A 13,364-nucleotide genomic window follows, 5' to 3' on the forward strand; every position below is an offset into this window, starting at 1 on the left:
CAGGCTGGCCTCGAACTCAGAAATCCGCCTGCCTCTGCCTCCCAAGTGCTGGGATTAAAGGCGTGGCCCCCACAGCCCTACTGGTGGATTCTTGAGAATGCATGTGATAATAAATGCTAGCTGTTATGAGTTAGTAAACTTTGGAACAGTACAGTGGGGATAATAGATAAACTAATTTTGTGAGAAACAGACTGAAACATAAAAGCCCAATCACCATAAGCACAATCAGGAAATAAGTCTGAAAAAGAAGTCAAGTGGGAGAACAACACACCCATCCCAAGTGCCCAGAAGACTGCAACATTATGGATATCTTTCTCCAAAGAAGTAACCAAAAGCATACTGTTTTAGCATTATTTCCACAAGGCCCACTTTGGAGAAATATAGAATAGACTTTTAAATTCTGCATTTATTATAGATTTACCCCCTCTATGTTATGTTATAGATCCAATTCCACAAAAATAACATTGGCTTATTTATCAAGGTAAAGACAGTTTTCATATTATATACTAAAGAACAATTTTAATGGGGTAAACTATGATAGCAATCTGCTTGGTTTCAAATGTCAGTTCTAGTTTACTTGACTCATGACTTTGACATTGTTGATTAATCTATGAAGGCTTCCCTTTTTGATTAATCACAAAATGGGAATATTAACCTAAATAAGTTAGTACCTTGTACCCTAGTATTACATATTCAATAAATAGATGTTACTGCTATAATCATTAGTAGCAATAATGTTGCAGACTTCTTTGTCTCATGTTAACTGTTTCTACAATCATAATACAGCAGTAAAATTATCTGATTATATTTTATTTTATTTTCAAGATGGGGTTTCTCTGTATAGCCCTTGCTGTCCTGGAACTCATTCTGTAGACCAGGCTGGCCTCACACTTATAAAGATCCTATTTGGTTTCTGCCTCCTGAGTACTGGGATTTTAAAGGTTTACGCTACCAAACCCTCTGTGACCTTATTTTATAACCATACCAAGACTGATTTTTTTATCCTAACCTTTGAAAATAAATGCTTTTTAAATTCCTAGAAATTTCATCAGAATTTTTTTTAAAGTTTTTATTTATTATCTTATGGTACTTGAGTAAGGAGTTAAGACTACTTTGGGGAAATCAATACTGTCTGGTCACTGAGTCTGAGGATGAAACTTGGTTTTCGAGGTTTGAGAAGCAAGGACTTTTATCAGCTGAGTTATCTCACTGGAATGAATTCATTAGAAATTTCACCATAAATTAAAAATATCTACTTGGGCTGGTAATATGGCTCAGCAGTTAAGAACACTGGCTGCCTTTCCAGAGGTACTCAGTTCAATTCCCAGCAACTACATGGAGGCTCACAATTACCTATACAGGGATCCAATTCCCTCTTCTGTTATGTAGATGTGCAAGCAGACAGAGGACCCTAACATTCAAAGAAATACATGCATAAATAAATTTTTTTTAAAGGTTAAAAAAAAATCTGTTTGCAAATGTCACTAACGTAAGGACAGAGCCTAAGGAGAGAGTCCAGCCTGTAAAGTGTTTCCATGTAAATACGAGGACCAGAGTTTGATTCCCAGTAGGCCCATAAAAAGTATGTACAGTTATGTACACCTATAAAACCCAATGCTGGGGAGGTAGAGATAGAAGTCTTGTGGTGACATGATGGACACCCTAACTAGATCCGATCTCAAAAAAACAGTGACAGAGGAATCAATGGCACACACATGAATGCAAACAGGCAAATATTTAAAATGCCACTTAATCAAAATGGTAAGATGTAGGAATTTAAAAGCTATCAAACTGGTAACTAACAACTGCATATATCCATAGTGATACAGTTTCTTCAGGAAAATAACATGAAATTACAAAAAAATATAAAGTATTTTTAAAAGAAAGATTTATCTATTTTTTATTTATTTACTTTAATTTATTTGTTTGTTTGTTTTCAAGACAGGGTTTTTATGTATAGCCATGGTTGTCCTGGAACTCATTCTGTAGACCATATTGTCCTCAAATTCACTGAGATCTGCTTGCCTCTTCCTTCCAAGAGCTGGGATTAAAGGTGTATGCCACCACCACTGGCTAAAGAAAAATTTACTCATGTATATGACTGTCTGGATGCATGCCTGTGTGTGTCTAGTGCCCTAGGACTAGACTTACTATCATGAACTATATACATAGGTGCTGCAAATTGAACCTAAGCATCTGAAAGAGTAATATGTACTCCTAACTGTGGAGACAACTCTCCAGCCCCAAGAATATCTTAAGTTAAAAAAATATAAAACTTCACAAACAAGGTTGAACAGTTCAATCATAACTATAGAACAAATAGAAAAGAAAACTGTAAATGAAACAGGGAACATCTCAAGTCAGCTGAAAAAACAAGTCTGCAGTCATTCTTTCCTTTTCCTGTCAAGCTTCCCCCATACCCTTCATTTTTACTTAATACTAGAAAGGTGTGGGAATTTCCAGCAAGCTGGCCAGCTGCTAGTTCCATAAATCGGCAAAGAAAACCCCCCTTCCAAGGAAAGCCCCCCTCAGGCAGCTCTAGGCGCCGGGTCTGACAAGCTTTCTGAGAAGTACTATTCTGGCTGCAGACTTTCTGGCTCCACAGCCATTGTTTGCATGGCAACTCTGCTCCTTATCCAGAGCCTGGATTAGCATAAGAATATCGTCTTTTCCTTTAACAAGCAACTCATCCATTTTCTTTACCGAATTTCTAATTTCTTTCCCAGCAACCCTAACCCCAGTATACATATGTACAACTGCAGCAGCGTTGGTCAGGGTTACTCTAGTCACGATTACTTTTATAACAGTGAAAAAAATGATCTCATCCAAATCTGGAGAAAATATTTGCTTCAAGAGCTGTAAGTGTATCTGTAACAACACAAGACCTAGGGAAAAGAATATCCTTCAGTTTGAATATGGACAGGAAATAACAGTCTCTGAAGCTGCTGGCAGCTACTCTGGGACCAGAAGACAAACCAGATCCTCAGAAATACTGAATGTTCAGCAATCTTGTTTGAAGCCTCAATTACTTAGGAACTTTTTGGTGAAGAGGCAATAAACTGCCCACTGTGGTGGCATATGCCAGTAAAATTTGCTGAATGAGGCAGAGGCAAGAGGATCACAAGTTCCAGGTCATCAATCTTGCACACCTTTGATCCAGCGCTCAAGAGGTGGAGGCAGAGGCAGACAGATCTCAGTGAGCTTGAGGCTAGCCTGGTCTACAGAGTAAATTCCAGGACAGCCAGGGCTACACAGAGAAAAAAAAAAAAAAACCTGTCTTGGGGGAGAAAAGGGAAGGGAGGAGGCAGCAAATTCCAATTACTGAAGGTTTTTCTGTGACAATCAAAAACAGTCCAGATGAGACAAGAATTAAGAACGGCAAATTCTTAATTCTAATTAATTCTTAATTCTAATTAATATATAATGAATGGTTGAGAGAGGTTGCTATTCCTTCCATGTTCAGGCCCTATCACACAGACCACGTGGTTCACAACTATCTCTAACTCCACTTCTAGGGAACAATTTCTGGCATTACAGACACCTTCACGTGAGTGTGCATACATGTACTGATGGATGGACACACGGACACATACACGCCTTTAATAGAAATTAGTAAAAAACTTCATAGAACACATAAAAAACAAAACAAATCAAAACAACAACAAAAAACCACTCCAGACTGACAAAAGAAGCACAGTTATACCATTTGCAGGATAATGAATATAAAAGGCATTCATCTTATTACAAAAATTAAGCCAGAGAGAAAAGATTCTTAAGATGACTCAAATAGTATGCAAAGTAATTTAATCAACAGTTATGTCATTTACTACTCTTGATATTTCCTTTCTTAAATTTACTACACCTGTGGTCTTTCCCATCCTAGCTAACAGTACCACTTCACTTCTATTTCTTCAGACTTAATACGCCAGTCATGCCCGTGTACTCTCCCTATGGTGGTTTAGACTCATGTGTCTGAATGCTTGGCCCACAAGGAGTGAGACTGTATCAGCAAGCCTGCACTTGCTGGATTAGATGTGGCTTTGTTGGAGGAAGTGTGTCACAGAGGAGGTGAGCTCTGGGTCTCATATGCTCAAGCTAGCTAGGCCTAGTGTGGCAGCTTCCTTATCCTCCTGCCTGTGGATTCAGATGTAGAACTCTCAGCTCCTTTCTGCCTGCACGCTGCCAAGCTTCCTGTCATGATAATAGACTAAGCCTCTGAAACTGTAAGCCAGCCCCAATTAAATGTTTTCTTTTATAAGAGTTGCTGTGGTCATGGTGTCTCTTCACAGCAATAGAAACCCAAAGATATCCCCTTGTTCTCCTGCCATCAAATCAACTGTTTCTACCTTCACTTTATATCCTGAGCCTATATACTCATACTTCTCACTAACTCTATTGTTCTCTAATTTAAGACACTAGCAACCTTTACTTGAATTATTCTAACAGTCTCCTAAATGGTCTACAAATACCTTTATCCACCACATATTCACCACACCGGCAGGGCAATCCTAATTATGATGCGGGTAAACCACACCTCTGTTTAAAGACCTCCAGTGGTAGCCAGGTTTCCTCAGAGTAAAAGCTTAAGTCTACAGATGCCCACCAGACTCCAGTTCCTCTTCTACTCCAGCTGCACTGACCTATGGCTCTTCCTTAAACAAGCCACAACAAGGCTTTGCTCTAGGACTGGCAGATGTACAGGGCTCCCATCTGCATCCTTTCCTCAGGATATCAGAAAAGATGTATTGCTACATGTTCCCCGAGTTAACTGAAAAACAAAACAACAATAAAACACTTGTCTTACTCAGTGATCCTACCCCATCCTATTCAAACTCTAATGGCATTGCTACTGAAAGCTTTTTTGTTTTTCCCCCAGCAAGGCTTTTTTCCTTAGCATGTGGCATACTTTGATGTTCCATCCTCTTTGTTTTTATTTTAAGATATGATATTACTCTACAGTCCAAGCTGGCTTAGAACTCACTTAAGAAGGCCAGGCTGGTTTCAAAATCATAGTGAACCTTCTGCCTCATTCTTCCAAGTACTAAGGTACAGACTTTAACCACAGCACCCAGCTTCATTTACTGTTCTCATTTTCTGTTCATTTTTTTCTAGACAGCGTCTTATTATGTAGTCTAGGCAGTTCTTGAACTTGTGACCCTCTTGCCTCAACTCCTACAGTGTGATACAGTGTGTGTATGCCGCCATGCCCGACTCTGTTCTTTGTGCTGTTTACTGCTTGTCTACTGTTCCAGAGGATAAAAGTATCTGCTGTATTCATGCCACACCTGTAACAGGCACCTGGAACCTTGTTTGGATTATAGCTGGTAACAAGTATATATTCACTAAGGAAATGACTGAATAGAGCAGAAGAAATTTAAATATTATGCCAATTATTTTTATTTTATATATAAACCAGACTTTTTCACCCAAGTGGACAGGAGAAAAATGATTCTTTTAAAAAATATTTATTTATTTATTTTATGAGTACACTGTAGCTATTTTCAGACAGGTGCCCAGAAGAGGGCATCAGATTCCATTACAGATGGTTGTGAGTTACCACGTGGCTACTAGGAATTGAACTCAGGACCTCTGAAAGAGCAGTCAGTGCTCCTAACCGCTCTCTCCAGTCCTGATCCTATTTTTAAAATTACAACAAAACCAAATGACACAAAAATCATGCTACTTCCCTCTGGCTCACTTCCAGCTCTGCTCTGTGTCAAGATTCAGTGAGAATTAATTCCCACTATTTTCATACCTCCTTCATTTTAAGATACAAATAAAATGTCTTAAGAAACCTTAAGCACATGTAAATATAACATCCCTTAACTAGCAATACTGTTCATAGCAAAGAATGGCCTGGTTTGTTTTTTGTTTTGCTTTTTTTTTGTTGTTTTGTTTTTTGAGACAGGGGTTCTCTGTGTAGCCCCGGCTGTCCTGGAACTCACTCTGTAGAACAGGCTGTCCTCGAATTCAGAAATCCACCTGCCTCTGCCTCCCAAGTGCTGGGACTAAAGACATATGCCACCACCGCCCGGTGAATTGCCTGGTTTTTAACCGTACCACAGACTTATACAGAGTTTAATGACATAGTTCAATAACTATAAACACACACACACACACACACACACACCACCCCTTTGGTACAAACCTCTTTTACTCAAGGATTGGGCTATGTCCCACCTGTAACCTTAATTACAAAGGATACTATACTACCTGTTCCAGAAAATGGCAACCATGCCTTTGTTTCAAAAACTTGTTTATAACCATCTTGGAACTCTATCTTTGTTTCAAAAGGCTGTTATGACTACCTGTTATTAAAAGACTACCTTGTTCCAACCACTTGCAATCTATGCCTTTGTTGCTGGAGGTCTTTATGACTAACCTGCTAAGCTTATGTTCTGTTCCTGTAAGCCAGCCAGCTTATTTTGCCCACCAAATCCCCTATTTGAAAACCCCCTACTTCTAAAATCCTTGTCTTCACGTCCAATGTTGACCTTCTGAACCCCGCCTTAGGGGGAGACAGCCTGTCCATGTACATGAATAAAAGAGCTTGTTTTAATTAAATATAAATTGGTATGGTGACTTGGGTTCGTGGTCTTTCTCTTCACATCTTTGGGATTATATACCCCCTGAAAAGCCCCCAGAATTCCAAATTCACATAATCACACAAACTATCTGCAGCTGGCAAAAATCACATCCCTTCTAGAGCACGAGGTAAATCATAGTCAGCAGCCCCATGTCCCACACCCGGGATTAAAACGAAAACACTTTCCCATATTTCTGTGGTTTTCAAAGAAACCAAAACTCTAAAATTGTCACTACACAGGTACATATTTTAAGAATCACAACCTTCAAAAGTAAAGTTATGATCTAAATTAAAGGTTAGAAAGGCTACAATGGGTAGAAGTAATTTTTGTATTAGCCACCTTCCTAGTCAAAGTTGAGTAACAAGTGTGACCATCTCAGAAATGCAGACTTTCACACTGTGCCACAGACCTACTGAATATGGATTTCTGTTTGATGCAGACCATGTTCTATGTCTTCCTTCCTCTCTTTCTTGGTGGTGGTTTTGAGACAGTCTCACTATGTGGCCCTGATTGGCCTGGATCTCACTATACAGATCAGACTGGCCTTGAAATCACAGATATCTGCCTGCTCTGACTCCAGAGTGCTGGGATTAAAGTGTGCCACGACATCTGGCTTCAAAATAACTTTCATGAAAATGTCCACAAGTTGTTCAAAAGAAATTCACCAAGAATATATGGCTACAAAACTGTGGATAGTAGCAACTAGAAAATATGGCTAGTGATAATTATATTGGATAGAACTGTCTAAAAACTACTATTACTGTTTGATTTAATGGCAACTTTGACAAGTAAGTAAAAGTGGATACAAAGTACAGAAATTGCTAGTAGATCATCAAAATTCTAATGCTTAGCAACAAAGCACAGGAGCCGGACTTTAAACCCCAAAACATGAAATAAAATGAAGTCTAGGAGCTAGTATGAGAGATATCTTTAAAACACTGATGACAAGTAATGGAATAATATAATGCTTGAATAAAAAGACAGAACAGACAGAATTGCAAGCTATGAATCAGAAACAAAAGCATAACAAGTAGGGTAAGACCTATCAAACTAAAAAACAACATAGTACCAATTAGATTTTCTTACACACAAGGGGGTAAGAAATAAGAAAAGGTAGGAATTAATTCATGAAGTTTCTCACATGCTAAAGAAGCCTGAACTTTACTCAACAGACAGTAAGAAGTCACTCCAAGCTTTTGAGCAAGATTTTACCATGGTTTACAAAGACCATTACTGAAGTACTGTGAGGATAAAGGGGGCAGGGGTGAAGGAGAGAATCTGAAGTGTAACTGTAACATATTAAAAAACAAAACTGAGAAGGATGACAGAAGATGGAGACAAAGAATGGAGGGAACTACTGTGAAGGGAGGCTGAGAGGACACAGCAACCTCTAGATGTGCAACTAGAGACACTGGTGCTAGAAACGGGAAATCATCAAGAGCCACAGACAGATGAAGCCTTAAAAAATAATAATGAGGGTCTTATATAATCTAGGTTCACCTTAAACTGGCTACAGTTGAGGCTGGCCTTGAGCTCTTGAACCTCCTACCTACCTTCTAATTGTTGGGATCACAAATGTGTACTGCTCTACTCAACTGTAAACTTTTAAGAACAAATGAAAAGCCAGGTGTTGGTGGCACATATACAGGACACAGAGGCAGGAAGGTCACTGCAAGTAACAGGCTAGCCAGGGCTTCATGGTTGAGGACCTGTCCAAAACAAAACAAAACGAAACGAACAGCCCACAAATAATAAGCTCTAAATCAGGCCAAATAAATGAACAAACATGTATACTTATTATTTCAAGATCTTAGGGATAACAGAAGTTATAGTTTGAATATGAGGTGCTCACCACAGTCTCATGTATCACAGGTACATCTAGGCAGTACTATGAGAGGAGGTTCTAGATGGACAGGTGGAGTGAAGGTTATATTTAGGCCCAAGACCCTTCTTCATTCTCTGTTCCTATGCATCATGAAGAATCACTTCTGCCATACGCTCCCACACCATCATGTTTTGCCTCATTGTGGCCAAAGACTATGGACTGAAATCTCTGAAACCATGACTATAAGTAAATCCCTTCTCCCTTTCTGTGAGACACATAGGCACAGCAATGAATGACTAACAAAGCTGTTAAAAGTACGCACACATGCGCACACAAACACGCATGTGCGCACACACATGAAAATACATGAGAAAACAAGAATGGTTATCAAAGGAAATCAGCATATTAAAATTTATTAAATATATAATCAGAAAAGTGGAGTTCATCTATAAAATCAAATGTTAGTCCTTTGAAAAGACAGGAAACATACATACACATGAAGTTGTACCATGTAAAAAATAATGTCACAAGTAAATAATATTAAGAATGAAGAGTCCTCTTGTTCCTCTCTTGCTCTTCCCTTCTTGCTCCCGTTCTGTCCCTCGTTCCTTCCCCCCCTCTCTCCACAGGCTCATGGCCAGCCTCTACTCCTCTACTTTTCTACTTTCTCTCTCTGCCTTTCTCTGCCTCTACCCTTTTAACTCCTCTCTCTATGCCTTAATAAACTCTATTCTACACTTAAAAAAAACATCCTAGCAATTATTATAATTAGTAATATTCAATAATAATATTAGTGTCAACATTTAAGAGTTCCAACTGCTGGGAATGTAGCTCAGTGGTATAGTAATTGCTTAGCAGGCACAAAGGCCTGATTTAATGCCTAGCACTACTTCCAGTACCATAGGAAAGCTCCCTTTAGAGGAGCTCTACTGGGTCAGTGAAATTGCTTGGTAGATAAAGGCACCTGTCAAGCCTGAGGATCTGAGTACAATCCCTAGAATAAACATGGTGGAGGGAGAAAACTGCCTGGCCCAAGATGTCCTCTGACTTCCACATATGCACCATGGCAGGTATCTGTCCCACACAAATTAATAAATCAGTTTAATAAAAGAATTATTCTACAACCTTCACTTTATCCTCATGCTTTATAAGCAAGTATTCTCATTATGTATACTTTTATAAGAATAAATTTGAAAATCAAGAAATTAGACTGAAGGGATGAAGGGATGGCTCAGTGATTATGAGAATTTGCTGAGTTCAGTTCCCAGTACACTCACTAGGTGGCTCACAATCACTTGTAATTCCAGTTACAAGGAATCCAACACCATCTTCTCTGTCTTCTGTAGGCACACACACAGGTAGATATTAAAATTAACTCAAGATGGTAGAGATTACATAAACAGACCAATAAATCGACCATAAAAGACGGGACACTAAGACAGGTGGAAGAGAAGTTAGGGAGAAGAACAATGGAGTTGGTGGTCGTGAAAGACTTTCATATACGTTGCTTACAGTTTTGTGTCTCTTGTGTAAACTCTTTAAAATGAAAGAAATGGTTTCTGAGTCACCTAGCTTAGAAATCACCTTATTAACAGTTACCACTATAAGGTAGTACACAAGTCATTCAAATGAAGGACAAAGTTATCACTGAAGAATATGTCACTGAAGAATATCAAAAGACTAATAAATAACTCCTGTGGTTTAGCTGAGTACCCCCTGATGGTACAGGAGTAAGACTGAGGTTGCAGGGTAGCACAACTGTCAAACTGTAATTTTCTAGGAAGCCATCAGTCAATGAGGGTATGCTTCTGAAAAGGACAATGGAGCTCAGTCTTCCTCTGATACTGGGTGCCATGGACTCCTGTATGTGCTGCATTGCTAAAGGTCCAAAGCAACAGGGTCTCTGGAACCCAGAACTCTAAGCCAATGAATCTGTCCTCTTTATAAGTTAATTACCTCAGATACCTCATGACACTAAGGGAGGCTGACTAACACAAACAAAACTGGATCTCAAGGCAGTTCTTGAATAGGTGACCATCTATTTGTAACATGAAAATATATTAAAATTATTAATTTGTTAAGGAAGGTGATCCAAGAAGCTGAACAGTTAACACAAAGCTCTGGTGTTACGAGGACACTAAAGGACCACAAATGAAGATTCAGATAGTACACACAATACACACAGTACATGCACAGACTATCTTCAGTGATAAAGAAAATATTTCCTATGACTTGATTTTCTTAAATCTTTTCCTTACCTCAGAGATGTGGCTAGATAAAACTGTAGTTCCAATTTCTCCAAACAGCTTTGATCTATGCTTCCATCTCATGAATTCCAAGACAGTATCAAAGCGATGCATATTTTCATAAATCTGATTAAAAAAAAAAGACTTATTTAAGAAAAAGCTTTTATTGTCAGAATAAAATGTGTAAAAGAGCACTAAAATTTTTTCTTAGGTAAAATTATTCATTTTCAAAGTAAAGTAGAAGATATAGTTCTTTGGGAAATGCTACAGTACAATCTTCTAGGTAGTTACAAATGTCTATGTTAAGCTTAGGTTTTAATGAACAATACCAATACACAAATAAACAACTAAAAACACTGAAATGTATAATTTTCTTGCAATCTCACTTTTCCTTCTCTTGTGAAACTGCCTAAAAATTTTTATTTGTTTATTATGGAGGGAGTCCATACATACTAACACTGTCCTTAGGGATCCTATTGCTTCAAGGGACATTCACAAAAATGCAAAATGGCAAACATTACCAATTTTTAATTTATTTTAAAATATACATGTTTACTTAGAGCTTGTTTCCTTCCTTGTTGAGACAAGTCTCACTATGGACTCCAGGGCTGTCCTGGAACTCATCATAATCCTCCTGCCTAGCCTGAAAATTTAAAACAATTTCACTCAATTTTTTAAAATTAAAACTTCAAAGAGGAAAGTACTAGGTTTCATATTTCAGAAAGAAATTTTCAAAAGCAATACGAATATAACTTACATCCCATCACAAGGTCACTCCTTTTGTCTTCAGACCATTCAGTATGACAGTATGCTGAGATCTGACAGTCTTGGCAATAATAACTAAATTCACATCACCTGGGGTAACTCAAGACCAGTCCAGCATAGCAGACAGCAGTCTTCTTTAAAGAGTCCACTCAGCAGATGGGCTTCCACAGCTAAATCTTTCATTGTCCAAGAAACGAACACGACCCTGACAGCAATTAGTAACACTGTCTGCACTTAGGAGCCTTCCTGGGTCCTCTCAATGCTATCGTTATCCACAACATAACCAGGCCCTAGTAGTTTTCAGACCTACTCTTACAATATCATTAAGAAATGAAGGAAGGTAAAAATAGATTTGAAGGATTGGTGTTTTTATTTTTTTAATCCAAAATCTTTATAATCTTAGAAAAATGTCCCCTAAGTTGATTAAATAAACAAGTAAACACACACACACACACACACACACACACACACGTATATATAATACTTGAGAAATGGCACAAAGTCATTTAGGGGGCTGGAGGGGCTATGAGTCCACTCTGAACAGACATGAGATAATCACTGTGTTACATTAATTTGCATAAAAGTAATAACAGGCTACTGATGTACCTTTATTTAAACATTTTACCAGATAATTGCAAAGGAAAAAAATGATGAATAACATGCAAACTGTTGCTTATTAAAACACTAATTATTATAACATTGTTTCCACAGCTAAAAAATATTTGAGTTTTAGTCTAAATTTAAAATTAATTTTTAAAAAGAAAAACACATTATCCACCCTCAATGTCCAAATATACCATAATTCAAAATCCAAATTATCTAGCATCCTATTGTATTCTCATAGATGAATAACAGAAAAATAATTTTAGAAACAAAAATTTTAAAAGTTAATCTTGGAGGTTGGAGAGATGGCTCACAGTTAAGAGCACTGACTTCTCTTCCAGAACCTGGGTTCAGTTCCTAGCACACACATGGTGGTTCACAACCATCTGTAACTCCAGTTCCAGGGGATTTGACCTCTCTTTCTGACCTCAGGTACCAAGAATTCATGTGATGCACAGTCATACATGCAAGCAAAACACTCACCAAAATAAATCTTAAAAAAAAAAAAAACACAAACAAACCTAATCTTAAAGCCTACTGAGAAAATCTTTCTGTGCCTCAGAAGTAAACAAAAGACAATGAAATAAAAAGATTTGCTTCACAGTACAGGTCTACAGATCATATTTTACATACTAGAAATTCAAAAATATGCAGGAAAAGAACCTCTATAATTGCATACAAACCTAGATCTAGGATTTAAATAAGCAAAATGGTCCAAATCACTTAGCTTACTAGTCACTGTTAGCACTGTAAATGTGTGTTCACAAGTTTTTGGCTTTTTTCTTTTCATTTTTTTATAGCTTTTTATTGACTTAAAGAGTTTCACACCATGCATTTCCCCACCCCTACAAACCCCTCCCCAATAAAAAACACACAAACAAAACAAAGCATAGAAAACATCTCGTTCTAGAAGCTGTAGTGTGTCCCAAAATATACCCTCCCTCCACACATCCTCACTTGCGAATGTTCAGATGTTCAAATTTAACCTTGTGTTCAACAAGGGACCTTATTAAAAAAAAAAAAAAATCAAACACTGGAATTGGTAAGATGGCTCAGCAAGTACAGGTGCCTGCTGCTAAGCCAAGAAGCCTGAGTTCAATTCCCCCAAAACCCACATATCGGAAAGAGAAAACTGATACCTGCAAGTTTCCCTCTGACATCCACACTTGTATCATGGCACATGTCCATGCACACAAACAAAAACATACAAAAATGAACTGAAATGTAACAACAATGGCAACAAGACCAAATAAACAAGACACCAAATAAATGTTTTTTTGTTTTGTTTTGTTTTGTTTTGTTTTTTCGAGACAGGGTTTCTCTGTATAGCCCTGGCTG

The 13,364-nt window shown here is 37.9% G+C and overlaps 1 protein-coding gene across 3 annotated transcripts in view; it reads right to left on the reverse strand.

Annotated features, from left to right (window-relative positions):
- Positions 1 to 13,364, reverse strand: part of Bmpr1a (bone morphogenetic protein receptor type 1A) — a 112,721-nt gene that overhangs the window by 43,254 nt on the left and 56,103 nt on the right. For all 3 annotated transcript variants that reach the window (XM_031362661.1, XM_031362659.1, XM_031362660.1), the window contains exon 2: positions 10,671 to 10,784. The gene's annotated coding sequence lies outside the window, so the exon portion shown is untranslated. The remainder of the gene's footprint in view (positions 1 to 10,670; positions 10,785 to 13,364) is intronic.

This window comes from Mastomys coucha, unplaced genomic scaffold (assembly GCF_008632895.1).
Source record: "Mastomys coucha isolate ucsf_1 unplaced genomic scaffold, UCSF_Mcou_1 pScaffold9, whole genome shotgun sequence".
Lineage (NCBI taxonomy): Eukaryota > Metazoa > Chordata > Mammalia > Rodentia > Muridae > Mastomys > Mastomys coucha.